The sequence below is a fragment of the Rhinoderma darwinii genome, assembly GCF_050947455.1.
Source record: "Rhinoderma darwinii isolate aRhiDar2 chromosome 5 unlocalized genomic scaffold, aRhiDar2.hap1 SUPER_5_unloc_39, whole genome shotgun sequence".
Lineage (NCBI taxonomy): Eukaryota > Metazoa > Chordata > Amphibia > Anura > Rhinodermatidae > Rhinoderma > Rhinoderma darwinii.
In genome coordinates this window covers 106,620-121,302 of record NW_027461797.1, presented here as the reverse complement: position 1 = coordinate 121,302, position 14,683 = coordinate 106,620, and the positions used below count along the sequence as shown (strand labels likewise).

The 14,683-nt window shown below is 47.8% G+C and overlaps 9 non-coding genes and 1 pseudogene across 9 annotated transcripts; all 10 read left to right on the top strand.

Moving 5' to 3' along the window:
- Positions 1 to 1,043: 1,043 nt before the first annotated feature.
- Positions 1,044 to 1,234, top strand: LOC142692140 (U2 spliceosomal RNA). The gene has a single exon (XR_012860625.1). It is a non-coding gene; the product is annotated as a U2 spliceosomal RNA (small nuclear RNA).
- Positions 1,235 to 2,526: 1,292 nt separating this feature from the next.
- LOC142692164 (U2 spliceosomal RNA) lies at positions 2,527 to 2,693 on the top strand (annotated as a pseudogene).
- A 1,272-nt stretch (positions 2,694 to 3,965) lies between these two features.
- Positions 3,966 to 4,156, top strand: LOC142692128 (U2 spliceosomal RNA). Its single transcript, XR_012860614.1, has one exon. It is a non-coding gene; the product is annotated as a U2 spliceosomal RNA (small nuclear RNA).
- A 1,289-nt stretch (positions 4,157 to 5,445) lies between these two features.
- Positions 5,446 to 5,636, top strand: LOC142692116 (U2 spliceosomal RNA). The gene has a single exon (XR_012860603.1). It is a non-coding gene; the product is annotated as a U2 spliceosomal RNA (small nuclear RNA).
- Positions 5,637 to 6,920: 1,284 nt separating this feature from the next.
- On the top strand, positions 6,921 to 7,111 carry LOC142692104 (U2 spliceosomal RNA). Its single transcript, XR_012860592.1, has one exon. It is a non-coding gene; the product is annotated as a U2 spliceosomal RNA (small nuclear RNA).
- Positions 7,112 to 8,399: 1,288 nt separating this feature from the next.
- On the top strand, positions 8,400 to 8,590 carry LOC142692092 (U2 spliceosomal RNA). The gene has a single exon (XR_012860581.1). It is a non-coding gene; the product is annotated as a U2 spliceosomal RNA (small nuclear RNA).
- Positions 8,591 to 9,882: 1,292 nt separating this feature from the next.
- LOC142692079 (U2 spliceosomal RNA) lies at positions 9,883 to 10,073 on the top strand. The gene has a single exon (XR_012860570.1). It is a non-coding gene; the product is annotated as a U2 spliceosomal RNA (small nuclear RNA).
- A 1,284-nt stretch (positions 10,074 to 11,357) lies between these two features.
- LOC142692067 (U2 spliceosomal RNA) lies at positions 11,358 to 11,548 on the top strand. The gene has a single exon (XR_012860559.1). It is a non-coding gene; the product is annotated as a U2 spliceosomal RNA (small nuclear RNA).
- A 1,292-nt stretch (positions 11,549 to 12,840) lies between these two features.
- On the top strand, positions 12,841 to 13,031 carry LOC142692054 (U2 spliceosomal RNA). Its single transcript, XR_012860548.1, has one exon. It is a non-coding gene; the product is annotated as a U2 spliceosomal RNA (small nuclear RNA).
- A 1,292-nt stretch (positions 13,032 to 14,323) lies between these two features.
- Positions 14,324 to 14,514, top strand: LOC142692042 (U2 spliceosomal RNA). The gene has a single exon (XR_012860537.1). It is a non-coding gene; the product is annotated as a U2 spliceosomal RNA (small nuclear RNA).
- Positions 14,515 to 14,683: the final 169 nt, after the last annotated feature.

Here is a 14,683-nt window from a genome sequence, read left to right as displayed (position 1 = left end):
CCCTCCCTTTTAGGTAAGTTAAAGAGCTGCACCTGAGCCAGCCACTGATTGATTGATTGATTGATTGATTGATTGATTGATTGATTGATTGATTGATTGATGCAGCACAACAGTCAAATAGTGGAGTGGAGTAGGGGAACAGCAAACAGCCAATAAAGCAGCCCGCCCGCTCGCCTGCCCGCCACAATGGACCTACCTGTGTACACTAGATGGATGTGATGGAATGTACTGTCGTCCCTACATTTCAAGAAGAAGTAAGAATTGCAGTTGCAACAAAGCCTTGCTTGCCTACAAAGAGAGCAGCAATTTGGATTTGTTACTATGTTACCTAGAAGAATAACAAACTGTGCAAGGATGGAGGTTGTAGGAGCAAGGAGAAGTTGTCTGTAAAGTTGGTGGATGCCTATTTTCCATTTTGCAGTCCCTTGTCTCCCTCTTGTGGCCTCCTGGAGGCAACTAGCTGTGCAAAAAAAAGACAGCCTGGCGGCCGGCTGTTGCAGTGTTGCCCTCTCAGGCAACACTGAGTGACTGACTGAGCGAGCCTCACCGTCTTATATAAAGTTCAGACGGAACTTTGCACGTGTCATAGTGGAGCCCTCAGGATTCCAGAGCCAGCTTTCTGACATCATAATGGGGCCTCAGAGATAAAAGCCTGGGCCCAGGCAGTGTTGGTCAGTGCTGCTCAGCAGGCAGCACTGGACTGGACTGGATTACAGCTGATACAAGGTGTGAAGGAACAAGGGGTGGCTGTGGGCATGCACTTGCTGCCGCTGCCAGTGTTTATCTGCATGGCAGCAGGGCATTTGGGCGTTGCCAGGAAGGCGTTTTTATGTAGATTCCTCCTCTTTCAGCACTGCATTGTGGTGCAAGCAAAAGAAGCAAATCCTGTCTGGCTTCCTCTCCGGCCTTTATTCACCTCCCGTGTAGCTGTGAGTGTGTGAGCCTGCAGGGCCCCATGGAATTGCCTAGAAGTAGGCTGAATCGCTGCAAGGGCTGAACAGCAGTATCGGGCAGGCTCGGGCAACGCGCGGCCCGTTCGGGTTATCGCTTCTCGGCCTTTTGGCTAAGATCAAGTGTAGTATCTGTTCTTATCAGTTTAATATCTGATACGTCCCCTATCTGGGGACCATATATTAAATGGATTTTTAGAACAGGGAGATGGAAATAGAGCTTGCTCTGTCCACTCCACGCATTGACCTGGTATTGCAGTATTTCCAGGACCGGTGCACCCTTTCCTTATGTGTTGACTAAAAGCAGATTCCAAAAGTGTTTTTTGTCTTTGCTATTGTTTCTGTCTTTCTGAAGGGATCTCCCCTTTTAATCCCATTATTTCAACACCTGTTGGACAATGCATGAGTGATAATGAGCTCATTGATTAAATGCAATTAATGAATAGATTGCCACCTCTTGTTGTGTGTCGTCTGTGTTTCTGTGTTTCCGGCATTTCACATTGGAACACCTCATTCACCTTCCTTGTCTTCTCTCCGCCCTCCCTTTTAGGTAAGTTAAAGAGCTGCACCTGAGCCAGCCACTGATTGATTGATTGATTGATTGATTGATTGATTGATTGATTGATTGATTGATTGATGCAGCACAACAGTCAAATAGTGGAGTGGAGTAGGGGAACAGCAAACAGCCAATAAAGCAGCCCGCCCGCTCGCCTGCCCGCCACAATGGACCTACCTGTGTACACTAGATGGATGTGATGGAATGTACTGTCGTCCCTACATTTCAAGAAGAAGTAAGAATTGCAGTTGCAACAAAGCCTTGCTTGCCTACAAAGAGAGCAGCAATTTGGATTTGTTACTATGTTACCTAGAAGAATAACAAACTGTGCAAGGATGGAGGTTGTAGGAGCAAGGAGAAGTTGTCTGTAAAGTTGGTGGATGCCTATTTTCCATTTTGCAGTCCCTTGTCTCCCTCTTGTGGCCTCCTGGAGGCAACTAGCTGTGCAAAAAAAAGACAGCCTGGCGGCCGGCTGTTGCAGTGTTGCCCTCTCAGGCAACACTGAGTGACTGACTGAGCCTCACCGTCTTATATAAAGTTCAGACGGAACTTTGCACGTGTCATAGTGGAGCCCTCAGGATTCCAGAGCCAGCTTTCTGACATCATAATGGGGCCTCAGAGATAAAAGCCTGGGCCCAGGCAGTGTTGGTCAGTGCTGCTCAGCAGGCAGCACTGGACTGGACTGGATTACAGCTGATACAAGGTGTGAAGGAACAAGGGGTGGCTGTGGGCATGCACTTGCTGCCGCTGCCAGTGTTTATCTGCATGGCAGCAGGGCATTTGGGCGTTGCCAGGAAGGCGTTTTTATGTAGATTCCTCCTCTTTCAGCACTGCATTGTGGTGCAAGCAAAAGAAGCAAATCCTGTCTGGCTTCCTCTCTGGCCTTTATTCACCTCCCGTGTAGCTGTGAGTGTGTGAGCCTGCAGGGCCCCATGGAATTGCCTAGAAGTAGGCTGAATCGCTGCAAGGGCTGAACAGCAGTATCGGGCAGGCTCGGGCAACGCGCGGCCCGTTCGGGTTATCGCTTCTCGGCCTTTTGGCTAAGATCAAGTGTAGTATCTGTTCTTATCAGTTTAATATCTGATACGTCCCCTATCTGGGGACCATATATTAAATGGATTTTTAGAACAGGGAGATGGAAATAGTTGACCTGGTATTGCAGTATTTCCAGGACCGGTGCACCCTTTCCTTATGTGTTGACTAAAAGCAGATTCCAAAAGTGTTTTTTGTCTTTGCTATTGTTTCTGTCTTTCTGAAGGGATCTCCCCTTTTAATCCCATTATTTCAACACCTGTTGGACAATGCATGAGTGATAATGAGCTCATTGATTAAATGCAATTAATGAATAGATTGCCACCTCTTGTTGTGTGTCGTCTGTGTTTCTGTGTTTCCGGCATTTCACATTGGAACACCTCATTCACCTTCCTTGTCTTCTCTCCGCCCTCCCTTTTAGGTAAGTTAAAGAGCTGCACCTGAGCCAGCCACTGATTGATTGATTGATTGATTGATTGATTGATTGATGCAGCACAACAGTCAAATAGTGGAGTGGAGTAGGGGAACAGCAAACAGCCAATAAAGCAGCCCGCCCGCTCGCCTGCCCGCCACAATGGACCTACCTGTGTACACTAGATGGATGTGATGGAATGTACTGTCGTCCCTACATTTCAAGAAGAAGTAAGAATTGCAGTTGCAACAAAGCCTTGCTTGCCTACAAAGAGAGCAGCAATTTGGATTTGTTACTATGTTACCTAGAAGAATAACAAACTGTGCAAGGATGGAGGTTGTAGGAGCAAGGAGAAGTTGTCTGTAAAGTTGGTGGATGCCTATTTTCCATTTTGCAGTCCCTTGTCTCCCTCTTGTGGCCTCCTGGAGGCAACTAGCTGTGCAAAAAAAAGACAGCCTGGCGGCCGGCTGTTGCAGTGTTGCCCTCTCAGGCAACACTGAGTGACTGACTGAGCCTCACCGTCTTATATAAAGTTCAGACGGAACTTTGCACGTGTCATAGTGGAGCCCTCAGGATTCCAGAGCCAGCTTTCTGACATCATAATGGGGCCTCAGAGATAAAAGCCTGGGCCCAGGCAGTGTTGGTCAGTGCTGCTCAGCAGGCAGCACTGGACTGGACTGGATTACAGCTGATACAAGGTGTGAAGGAACAAGGGGTGGCTGTGGGCATGCACTTGCTGCCGCTGCCAGTGTTTATCTGCATGGCAGCAGGGCATTTGGGCGTTGCCAGGAAGGCGTTTTTATGTAGATTCCTCCTCTTTCAGCACTGCATTGTGGTGCAAGCAAAAGAAGCAAATCCTGTCTGGCTTCCTCTCCGGCCTTTATTCACCTCCCGTGTAGCTGTGAGTGTGTGAGCCTGCAGGGCCCCATGGAATTGCCTAGAAGTAGGCTGAATCGCTGCAAGGGCTGAACAGCAGTATCGGGCAGGCTCGGGCAACGCGCGGCCCGTTCGGGTTATCGCTTCTCGGCCTTTTGGCTAAGATCAAGTGTAGTATCTGTTCTTATCAGTTTAATATCTGATACGTCCCCTATCTGGGGACCATATATTAAATGGATTTTTAGAACAGGGAGATGGAAATAGAGCTTGCTCTGTCCACTCCACGCATTGACCTGGTATTGCAGTATTTCCAGGACCGGTGCACCCTTTCCTTATGTGTTGACTAAAAGCAGATTCCAAAAGTGTTTTTTGTCTTTGCTATTGTTTCTGTCTTTCTGAAGGGATCTCCCCTTTTAATCCCATTATTTCAACACCTGTTGGACAATGCATGAGTGATAATGAGCTCATTGATTAAATGCAATTAATGAATAGATTGCCACCTCTTGTTGTGTGTCGTCTGTGTTTCTGTGTTTCCGGCATTTCACATTGGAACACCTCATTCACCTTCCTTGTCTTCTCTCCGCCCTCCCTTTTAGGTAAGTTAAAGAGCTGCACCTGAGCCAGCCACTGATTGATTGATTGATTGATTGATTGATTGATTGATTGATTGATTGATTGATTGATGCAGCACAACAGTCAAATAGTGGAGTGGAGTAGGGGAACAGCAAACAGCCAATAAAGCAGCCCGCCCGCTCGCCTGCCCGCCACAATGGACCTACCTGTGTACACTAGATGGATGTGATGGAATGTACTGTCGTCCCTACATTTCAAGAAGAAGTAAGAATTGCAGTTGCAACAAAGCCTTGCTTGCCTACAAAGAGAGCAGCAATTTGGATTTGTTACTATGTTACCTAGAAGAATAACAAACTGTGCAAGGATGGAGGTTGTAGGAGCAAGGAGAAGTTGTCTGTAAAGTTGGTGGATGCCTATTTTCCATTTTGCAGTCCCTTGTCTCCCTCTTGTGGCCTCCTGGAGGCAACTAGCTGTGCAAAAAAAAGACAGCCTGGCGGCCGGCTGTTGCAGTGTTGCCCTCTCAGGCAACACTGAGTGACTGGAGCCTCACCGTCTTATATAAAGTTCAGACGGAACTTTGCACGTGTCATAGTGGAGCCCTCAGGATTCCAGAGCCAGCTTTCTGACATCATAATGGGGCCTCAGAGATAAAAGCCTGGGCCCAGGCAGTGTTGGTCAGTGCTGCTCAGCAGGCAGCACTGGACTGGACTGGATTACAGCTGATACAAGGTGTGAAGGAACAAGGGGTGGCTGTGGGCATGCACTTGCTGCCGCTGCCAGTGTTTATCTGCATGGCAGCAGGGCATTTGGGCGTTGCCAGGAAGGCGTTTTTATGTAGATTCCTCCTCTTTCAGCACTGCATTGTGGTGCAAGCAAAAGAAGCAAATCCTGTCTGGCTTCCTCTCCGGCCTTTATTCACCTCCCGTGTAGCTGTGAGTGTGTGAGCCTGCAGGGCCCCATGGAATTGCCTAGAAGTAGGCTGAATCGCTGCAAGGGCTGAACAGCAGTATCGGGCAGGCTCGGGCAACGCGTGGCCCGTTCGGGTTATCGCTTCTCGGCCTTTTGGCTAAGATCAAGTGTAGTATCTGTTCTTATCAGTTTAATATCTGATACGTCCCCTATCTGGGGACCATATATTAAATGGATTTTTAGAACAGGGAGATGGAAATAGAGCTTGCTCTGTCCACTCCACGCATTGACCTGGTATTGCAGTATTTCCAGGACCGGTGCACCCTTTCCTTATGTGTTGACTAAAAGCAGATTCCAAAAGTGTTTTTTGTCTTTGCTATTGTTTCTGTCTTTCTGAAGGGATCTCCCCTTTTAATCCCATTATTTCAACACCTGTTGGACAATGCATGAGTGATAATGAGCTCATTGATTAAATGCAATTAATGAATAGATTGCCACCTCTTGTTGTGTGTCGTCTGTGTTTCTGTGTTTCCGGCATTTCACATTGGAACACCTCATTCACCTTCCTTGTCTTCTCTCCGCCCTCCCTTTTAGGTAAGTTAAAGAGCTGCACCTGAGCCAGCCACTGATTTATTGATTGATTGATTGATTGATTGATTGATTGATTGATTGATGCAGCACAACAGTCAAATAGTGGAGTGGAGTAGGGGAACAGCAAACAGCCAATAAAGCAGCCCGCCCGCTCGCCTGCCCGCCACAATGGACCTACCTGTGTACACTAGATGGATGTGATGGAATGTACTGTCGTCCCTACATTTCAAGAAGAAGTAAGAATTGCAGTTGCAACAAAGCCTTGCTTGCCTACAAAGAGAGCAGCAATTTGGATTTGTTACTATGTTACCTAGAAGAATAACAAACTGTGCAAGGATGGAGGTTGTAGGAGCAAGGAGAAGTTGTCTGTAAAGTTGGTGGATGCCTATTTTCCATTTTGCAGTCCCTTGTCTCCCTCTTGTGGCCTCCTGGAGGCAACTAGCTGTGCAAAAAAAAGACAGCCTGGCGGCCGGCTGTTGCAGTGTTGCCCTCTCAGGCAACACTGAGTGACTGACTGAGCCTCACCGTCTTATATAAAGTTCAGACGGAACTTTGCACGTGTCATAGTGGAGCCCTCAGGATTCCAGAGCCAGCTTTCTGACATCATAATGGGGCCTCAGAGATAAAAGCCTGGGCCCAGGCAGTGTTGGTCAGTGCTGCTCAGCAGGCAGCACTGGACTGGACTGGATTACAGCTGATACAAGGTGTGAAGGAACAAGGGGTGGCTGTGGGCATGCACTTGCTGCCGCTGCCAGTGTTTATCTGCATGGCAGCAGGGCATTTGGGCGTTGCCAGGAAGGCGTTTTTATGTAGATTCCTCCTCTTTCAGCACTGCATTGTGGTGCAAGCAAAAGAAGCAAATCCTGTCTGGCTTCCTCTCCGGCCTTTATTCACCTCCCGTGTAGCTGTGAGTGTGTGAGCCTGCAGGGCCCCATGGAATTGCCTAGAAGTAGGCTGAATCGCTGCAAGGGCTGAACAGCAGTATCGGGCAGGCTCGGGCAACGCGCGGCCCGTTCGGGTTATCGCTTCTCGGCCTTTTGGCTAAGATCAAGTGTAGTATCTGTTCTTATCAGTTTAATATCTGATACGTCCCCTATCTGGGGACCATATATTAAATGGATTTTTAGAACAGGGAGATGGAAATAGAGCTTGCTCTGTCCACTCCACGCATTGACCTGGTATTGCAGTATTTCCAGGACCGGTGCACCCTTTCCTTATGTGTTGACTAAAAGCAGATTCCAAAAGTGTTTTTTGTCTTTGCTATTGTTTCTGTCTTTCTGAAGGGATCTCCCCTTTTAATCCCATTATTTCAACACCTGTTGGACAATGCATGAGTGATAATGAGCTCATTGATTAAATGCAATTAATGAATAGATTGCCACCTCTTGTTGTGTGTCGTCTGTGTTTCTGTGTTTCCGGCATTTCACATTGGAACACCTCATTCACCTTCCTTGTCTTCTCTCCGCCCTCCCTTTTAGGTAAGTTAAAGAGCTGCACCTGAGCCAGCCACTGATTGATTGATTGATTGATTGATTGATTGATTGATTGATTGATTGATTGATGCAGCACAACAGTCAAATAGTGGAGTGGAGTAGGGGAACAGCAAACAGCCAATAAAGCAGCCCGCCCGCTCGCCTGCCCGCCACAATGGACCTACCTGTGTACACTAGATGGATGTGATGGAATGTACTGTCGTCCCTACATTTCAAGAAGAAGTAAGAATTGCAGTTGCAACAAAGCCTTGCTTGCCTACAAAGAGAGCAGCAATTTGGATTTGTTACTATGTTACCTAGAAGAATAACAAACTGTGCAAGGATGGAGGTTGTAGGAGCAAGGAGAAGTTGTCTGTAAAGTTGGTGGATGCCTATTTTCCATTTTGCAGTCCCTTGTCTCCCTCTTGTGGCCTCCTGGAGGCAACTAGCTGTGCAAAAAAAAGACAGCCTGGCGGCCGGCTGTTGCAGTGTTGCCCTCTCAGGCAACACTGAGTGACTGACTGAGCCTCACCGTCTTATATAAAGTTCAGACGGAACTTTGCACGTGTCATAGTGGAGCCCTCAGGATTCCAGAGCCAGCTTTCTGACATCATAATGGGGCCTCAGAGATAAAAGCCTGGGCCCAGGCAGTGTTGGTCAGTGCTGCTCAGCAGGCAGCACTGGACTGGACTGGATTACAGCTGATACAAGGTGTGAAGGAACAAGGGGTGGCTGTGGGCATGCACTTGCTGCCGCTGCCAGTGTTTATCTGCATGGCAGCAGGGCATTTGGGCGTTGCCAGGAAGGCGTTTTTATGTAGATTCCTCCTCTTTCAGCACTGCATTGTGGTGCAAGCAAAAGAAGCAAATCCTGTCTGGCTTCCTCTCCGGCCTTTATTCACCTCCCGTGTAGCTGTGAGTGTGTGAGCCTGCAGGGCCCCATGGAATTGCCTAGAAGTAGGCTGAATCGCTGCAAGGGCTGAACAGCAGTATCGGGCAGGCTCGGGCAACGCGCGGCCCGTTCGGGTTATCGCTTCTCGGCCTTTTGGCTAAGATCAAGTGTAGTATCTGTTCTTATCAGTTTAATATCTGATACGTCCCCTATCTGGGGACCATATATTAAATGGATTTTTAGAACAGGGAGATGGAAATAGAGCTTGCTCTGTCCACTCCACGCATTGACCTGGTATTGCAGTATTTCCAGGACCGGTGCACCCTTTCCTTATGTGTTGACTAAAAGCAGATTCCAAAAGTGTTTTTTGTCTTTGCTATTGTTTCTGTCTTTCTGAAGGGATCTCCCCTTTTAATCCCATTATTTCAACACCTGTTGGACAATGCATGAGTGATAATGAGCTCATTGATTAAATGCAATTAATGAATAGATTGCCACCTCTTGTTGTGTGTCGTCTGTGTTTCTGTGTTTCCGGCATTTCACATTGGAACACCTCATTCACCTTCCTTGTCTTCTCTCCGCCCTCCCTTTTAGGTAAGTTAAAGAGCTGCACCTGAGCCAGCCACTGATTGATTGATTGATTGATTGATTGATTGATTGATTGATTGATTGATTGATTGATGCAGCACAACAGTCAAATAGTGGAGTGGAGTAGGGGAACAGCAAACAGCCAATAAAGCAGCCCGCCCGCTCGCCTGCCCGCCACAATGGACCTACCTGTGTACACTAGATGGATGTGATGGAATGTACTGTCGTCCCTACATTTCAAGAAGAAGTAAGAATTGCAGTTGCAACAAAGCCTTGCTTGCCTACAAAGAGAGCAGCAATTTGGATTTGTTACTATGTTACCTAGAAGAATAACAAACTGTGCAAGGATGGAGGTTGTAGGAGCAAGGAGAAGTTGTCTGTAAAGTTGGTGGATGCCTATTTTCCATTTTGCAGTCCCTTGTCTCCCTCTTGTGGCCTCCTGGAGGCAACTAGCTGTGCAAAAAAAAGACAGCCTGGCGGCCGGCTGTTGCAGTGTTGCCCTCTCAGGCAACACTGAGTGACTGACTGAGCCTCACCGTCTTATATAAAGTTCAGACGGAACTTTGCACGTGTCATAGTGGAGCCCTCAGGATTCCAGAGCCAGCTTTCTGACATCATAATGGGGCCTCAGAGATAAAAGCCTGGGCCCAGGCAGTGTTGGTCAGTGCTGCTCAGCAGGCAGCACTGGACTGGACTGGATTACAGCTGATACAAGGTGTGAAGGAACAAGGGGTGGCTGTGGGCATGCACTTGCTGCCGCTGCCAGTGTTTATCTGCATGGCAGCAGGGCATTTGGGCGTTGCCAGGAAGGCGTTTTTATGTAGATTCCTCCTCTTTCAGCACTGCATTGTGGTGCAAGCAAAAGAAGCAAATCCTGTCTGGCTTCCTCTCCGGCCTTTATTCACCTCCCGTGTAGCTGTGAGTGTGTGAGCCTGCAGGGCCCCATGGAATTGCCTAGAAGTAGGCTGAATCGCTGCAAGGGCTGAACAGCAGTATCGGGCAGGCTCGGGCAACGCGCGGCCCGTTCGGGTTATCGCTTCTCGGCCTTTTGGCTAAGATCAAGTGTAGTATCTGTTCTTATCAGTTTAATATCTGATACGTCCCCTATCTGGGGACCATATATTAAATGGATTTTTAGAACAGGGAGATGGAAATAGAGCTTGCTCTGTCCACTCCACGCATTGACCTGGTATTGCAGTATTTCCAGGACCGGTGCACCCTTTCCTTATGTGTTGACTAAAAGCAGATTCCAAAAGTGTTTTTTGTCTTTGCTATTGTTTCTGTCTTTCTGAAGGGATCTCCCCTTTTAATCCCATTATTTCAACACCTGTTGGACAATGCATGAGTGATAATGAGCTCATTGATTAAATGCAATTAATGAATAGATTGCCACCTCTTGTTGTGTGTCGTCTGTGTTTCTGTGTTTCCGGCATTTCACATTGGAACACCTCATTCACCTTCCTTGTCTTCTCTCCGCCCTCCCTTTTAGGTAAGTTAAAGAGCTGCACCTGAGCCAGCCACTGATTGATTGATTGATTGATTGATTGATTGATTGATTGATTGATTGATGCAGCACAACAGTCAAATAGTGGAGTGGAGTAGGGGAACAGCAAACAGCCAATAAAGCAGCCCGCCCGCTCGCCTGCCCGCCACAATGGACCTACCTGTGTACACTAGATGGATGTGATGGAATGTACTGTCGTCCCTACATTTCAAGAAGAAGTAAGAATTGCAGTTGCAACAAAGCCTTGCTTGCCTACAAAGAGAGCAGCAATTTGGATTTGTTACTATGTTACCTAGAAGAATAACAAACTGTGCAAGGATGGAGGTTGTAGGAGCAAGGAGAAGTTGTCTGTAAAGTTGGTGGATGCCTATTTTCCATTTTGCAGTCCCTTGTCTCCCTCTTGTGGCCTCCTGGAGGCAACTAGCTGTGCAAAAAAAAGACAGCCTGGCGGCCGGCTGTTGCAGTGTTGCCCTCTCAGGCAACACTGAGTGACTGACTGAGCCTCACCGTCTTATATAAAGTTCAGACGGAACTTTGCACGTGTCATAGTGGAGCCCTCAGGATTCCAGAGCCAGCTTTCTGACATCATAATGGGGCCTCAGAGATAAAAGCCTGGGCCCAGGCAGTGTTGGTCAGTGCTGCTCAGCAGGCAGCACTGGACTGGACTGGATTACAGCTGATACAAGGTGTGAAGGAACAAGGGGTGGCTGTGGGCATGCACTTGCTGCCGCTGCCAGTGTTTATCTGCATGGCAGCAGGGCATTTGGGCGTTGCCAGGAAGGCGTTTTTATGTAGATTCCTCCTCTTTCAGCACTGCATTGTGGTGCAAGCAAAAGAAGCAAATCCTGTCTGGCTTCCTCTCCGGCCTTTATTCACCTCCCGTGTAGCTGTGAGTGTGTGAGCCTGCAGGGCCCCATGGAATTGCCTAGAAGTAGGCTGAATCGCTGCAAGGGCTGAACAGCAGTATCGGGCAGGCTCGGGCAACGCGCGGCCCGTTCGGGTTATCGCTTCTCGGCCTTTTGGCTAAGATCAAGTGTAGTATCTGTTCTTATCAGTTTAATATCTGATACGTCCCCTATCTGGGGACCATATATTAAATGGATTTTTAGAACAGGGAGATGGAAATAGAGCTTGCTCTGTCCACTCCACGCATTGACCTGGTATTGCAGTATTTCCAGGACCGGTGCACCCTTTCCTTATGTGTTGACTAAAAGCAGATTCCAAAAGTGTTTTTTGTCTTTGCTATTGTTTCTGTCTTTCTGAAGGGATCTCCCCTTTTAATCCCATTATTTCAACACCTGTTGGACAATGCATGAGTGATAATGAGCTCATTGATTAAATGCAATTAATGAATAGATTGCCACCTCTTGTTGTGTGTCGTCTGTGTTTCTGTGTTTCCGGCATTTCACATTGGAACACCTCATTCACCTTCCTTGTCTTCTCTCCGCCCTCCCTTTTAGGTAAGTTAAAGAGCTGCACCTGAGCCAGCCACTGATTGATTGATTGATTGATTGATTGATTGATTGATTGATTGATTGATTGATTGATGCAGCACAACAGTCAAATAGTGGAGTGGAGTAGGGGAACAGCAAACAGCCAATAAAGCAGCCCGCCCGCTCGCCTGCCCGCCACAATGGACCTACCTGTGTACACTAGATGGATGTGATGGAATGTACTGTCGTCCCTACATTTCAAGAAGAAGTAAGAATTGCAGTTGCAACAAAGCCTTGCTTGCCTACAAAGAGAGCAGCAATTTGGATTTGTTACTATGTTACCTAGAAGAATAACAAACTGTGCAAGGATGGAGGTTGTAGGAGCAAGGAGAAGTTGTCTGTAAAGTTGGTGGATGCCTATTTTCCATTTTGCAGTCCCTTGTCTCCCTCTTGTGGCCTCCTGGAGGCAACTAGCTGTGCAAAAAAAAGACAGCCTGGCGGCCGGCTGTTGCAGTGTTGCCCTCTCAGGCAACACTGAGTGACTGACTGAGCCTCACCGTCTTATATAAAGTTCAGACGGAACTTTGCACGTGTCATAGTGGAGCCCTCAGGATTCCAGAGCCAGCTTTCTGACATCATAATGGGGCCTCAGAGATAAAAGCCTGGGCCCAGGCAGTGTTGGTCAGTGCTGCTCAGCAGGCAGCACTGGACTGGACTGGATTACAGCTGATACAAGGTGTGAAGGAACAAGGGGTGGCTGTGGGCATGCACTTGCTGCCGCTGCCAGTGTTTATCTGCATGGCAGCAGGGCATTTGGGCGTTGCCAGGAAGGCGTTTTTATGTAGATTCCTCCTCTTTCAGCACTGCATTGTGGTGCAAGCAAAAGAAGCAAATCCTGTCTGGCTTCCTCTCCGGCCTTTATTCACCTCCCGTGTAGCTGTGAGTGTGTGAGCCTGCAGGGCCCCATGGAATTGCCTAGAAATAGGCTGAATCGCTGCAAGGGCTGAACAGCAGTATCGGGCAGGCTCGGGCAACGCGCGGCCCGTTCGGGTTATCGCTTCTCGGCCTTTTGGCTAAGATCAAGTGTAGTATCTGTTCTTATCAGTTTAATATCTGATACGTCCCCTATCTGGGGACCATATATTAAATGGATTTTTAGAACAGGGAGATGGAAATAGAGCTTGCTCTGTCCACTCCACGCATTGACCTGGTATTGCAGTATTTCCAGGACCGGTGCACCCTTTCCTTATGTGTTGACTAAAAGCAGATTCCAAAAGTGTTTTTTGTCTTTGCTATTGTTTCTGTCTTTCTGAAGGGATCTCCCCTTTTAATCCCATTATTTCAACACCTGTTGGACAATGCATGAGTGATAATGAGCTCATTGATTAAATGCAATTAATGAATAGATTGCCACCTCTTGTTGTGTGTCGTCTGTGTTTCTGTGTTTCCGGCATTTCACATTGGAACACCTCATTCACCTTCCTTGTCTTCTCTCCGCCCTCCCTTTTAGGTAAGTTAAAGAGCTGCACCTGAGCCAGCCACTGATTGATTGATTGATTGATTGATTGATTGATTGATTGATTGATTGATTGATTGATGCAGCACAACAGTCAAATAGTGGAGTGGAGTAGGGGAACAGCAAACAGCCAATAAAGCAGCCCGCCCGCTCGCCTGCCCGCCACAATGGACCTACCTGTGTACACTAGATGGATGTGATGGAATGTACTGTCGTCCCTACATTTCAAGAAGAAGTAAGAATTGCAGTTGCAACAAAGCCTTGCTTGCCTACAAAGAGAGCAGCAATTTGGATTTGTTACTATGTTACCTAGAAGTATAACAAACTGTGCAAGGATGGAGGTTGTAGGAGCAAGGAGAAGTTGTCTGTAAAGTTGGTGGATGCCTATTTTCCATTTTGCAGTCCCTTGTCTCCCTCTTGTGGCCTCCTGGAGGCAACTAGCTGTGCAAAAAAAAGACAGCCTGGCGGCCGGCTGTTGCAGTGTTGCCCTCTCAGGCAACACTGAGTGACTGACTGAGCCTCACCGTCTTATATAAAGTTCAGACGGAACTTTGCACGTGTCATAGTGGAGCCCTCAGGATTCCAGAGCCAGCTTTCTGACATCATAATGGGGCCTCAGAGATAAAAGCCTGGGCCCAGGCAGTGTTGGTCAGTGCTGCTCAGCAGGCAGCACTGGACTGGACTGGATTACAGCTGATACAAGGTGTGAAGGAACAAGGGGTGGCTGTGGGCATGCACTTGCTGCCGCTGCCAGTGTTTATCTGCATGGCAGCAGGGCATTTGGGCGTTGCCAGGAAGGCGTTTTTATGTAGATTCCTCCTCTTTCAGCACTGCATTGTGGTGCAAGCAAAAGAAGCAAATCCTGTCTGGCTTCCTCTCCGGCCTTTATTCACCTCCCGTGTAGCTGTGAGTGTGTGAGCCTGCAGGGCCCCATGGAATTGCCTAGAAGTAGGCTGAATCGCTGCAAGGGCTGAACAGCAGTATCGGGCAGGCTCGGGCAACGCGCGGCCCGTTCGGGTTATCGCTTCTCGGCCTTTTGGCTAAGATCAAGTGTAGTATCTGTTCTTATCAGTTTAATATCTGATACGTCCCCTATCTGGGGACCATATATTAAATGGATTTTTAGAACAGGGAGATGGAAATAGAGCTTGCTCTGTCCACTCCACGCATTGACCTGGTATTGCAGTATTTCCAGGACCGGTGCACCCTTTCCTTATGTGTTGACTAAAAGCAGATTCCAAAAGTGTTTTTTGTCTTTGCTATTGTTTCTGTCTTTCTGAAGGGATCTCCCCTTTTAATCCCATTATTTCAACACCTGTTGGACAATGCATGAGTGATAATGAGCTCATTGATTAAATGCAATTAATGAATAGATTGCCA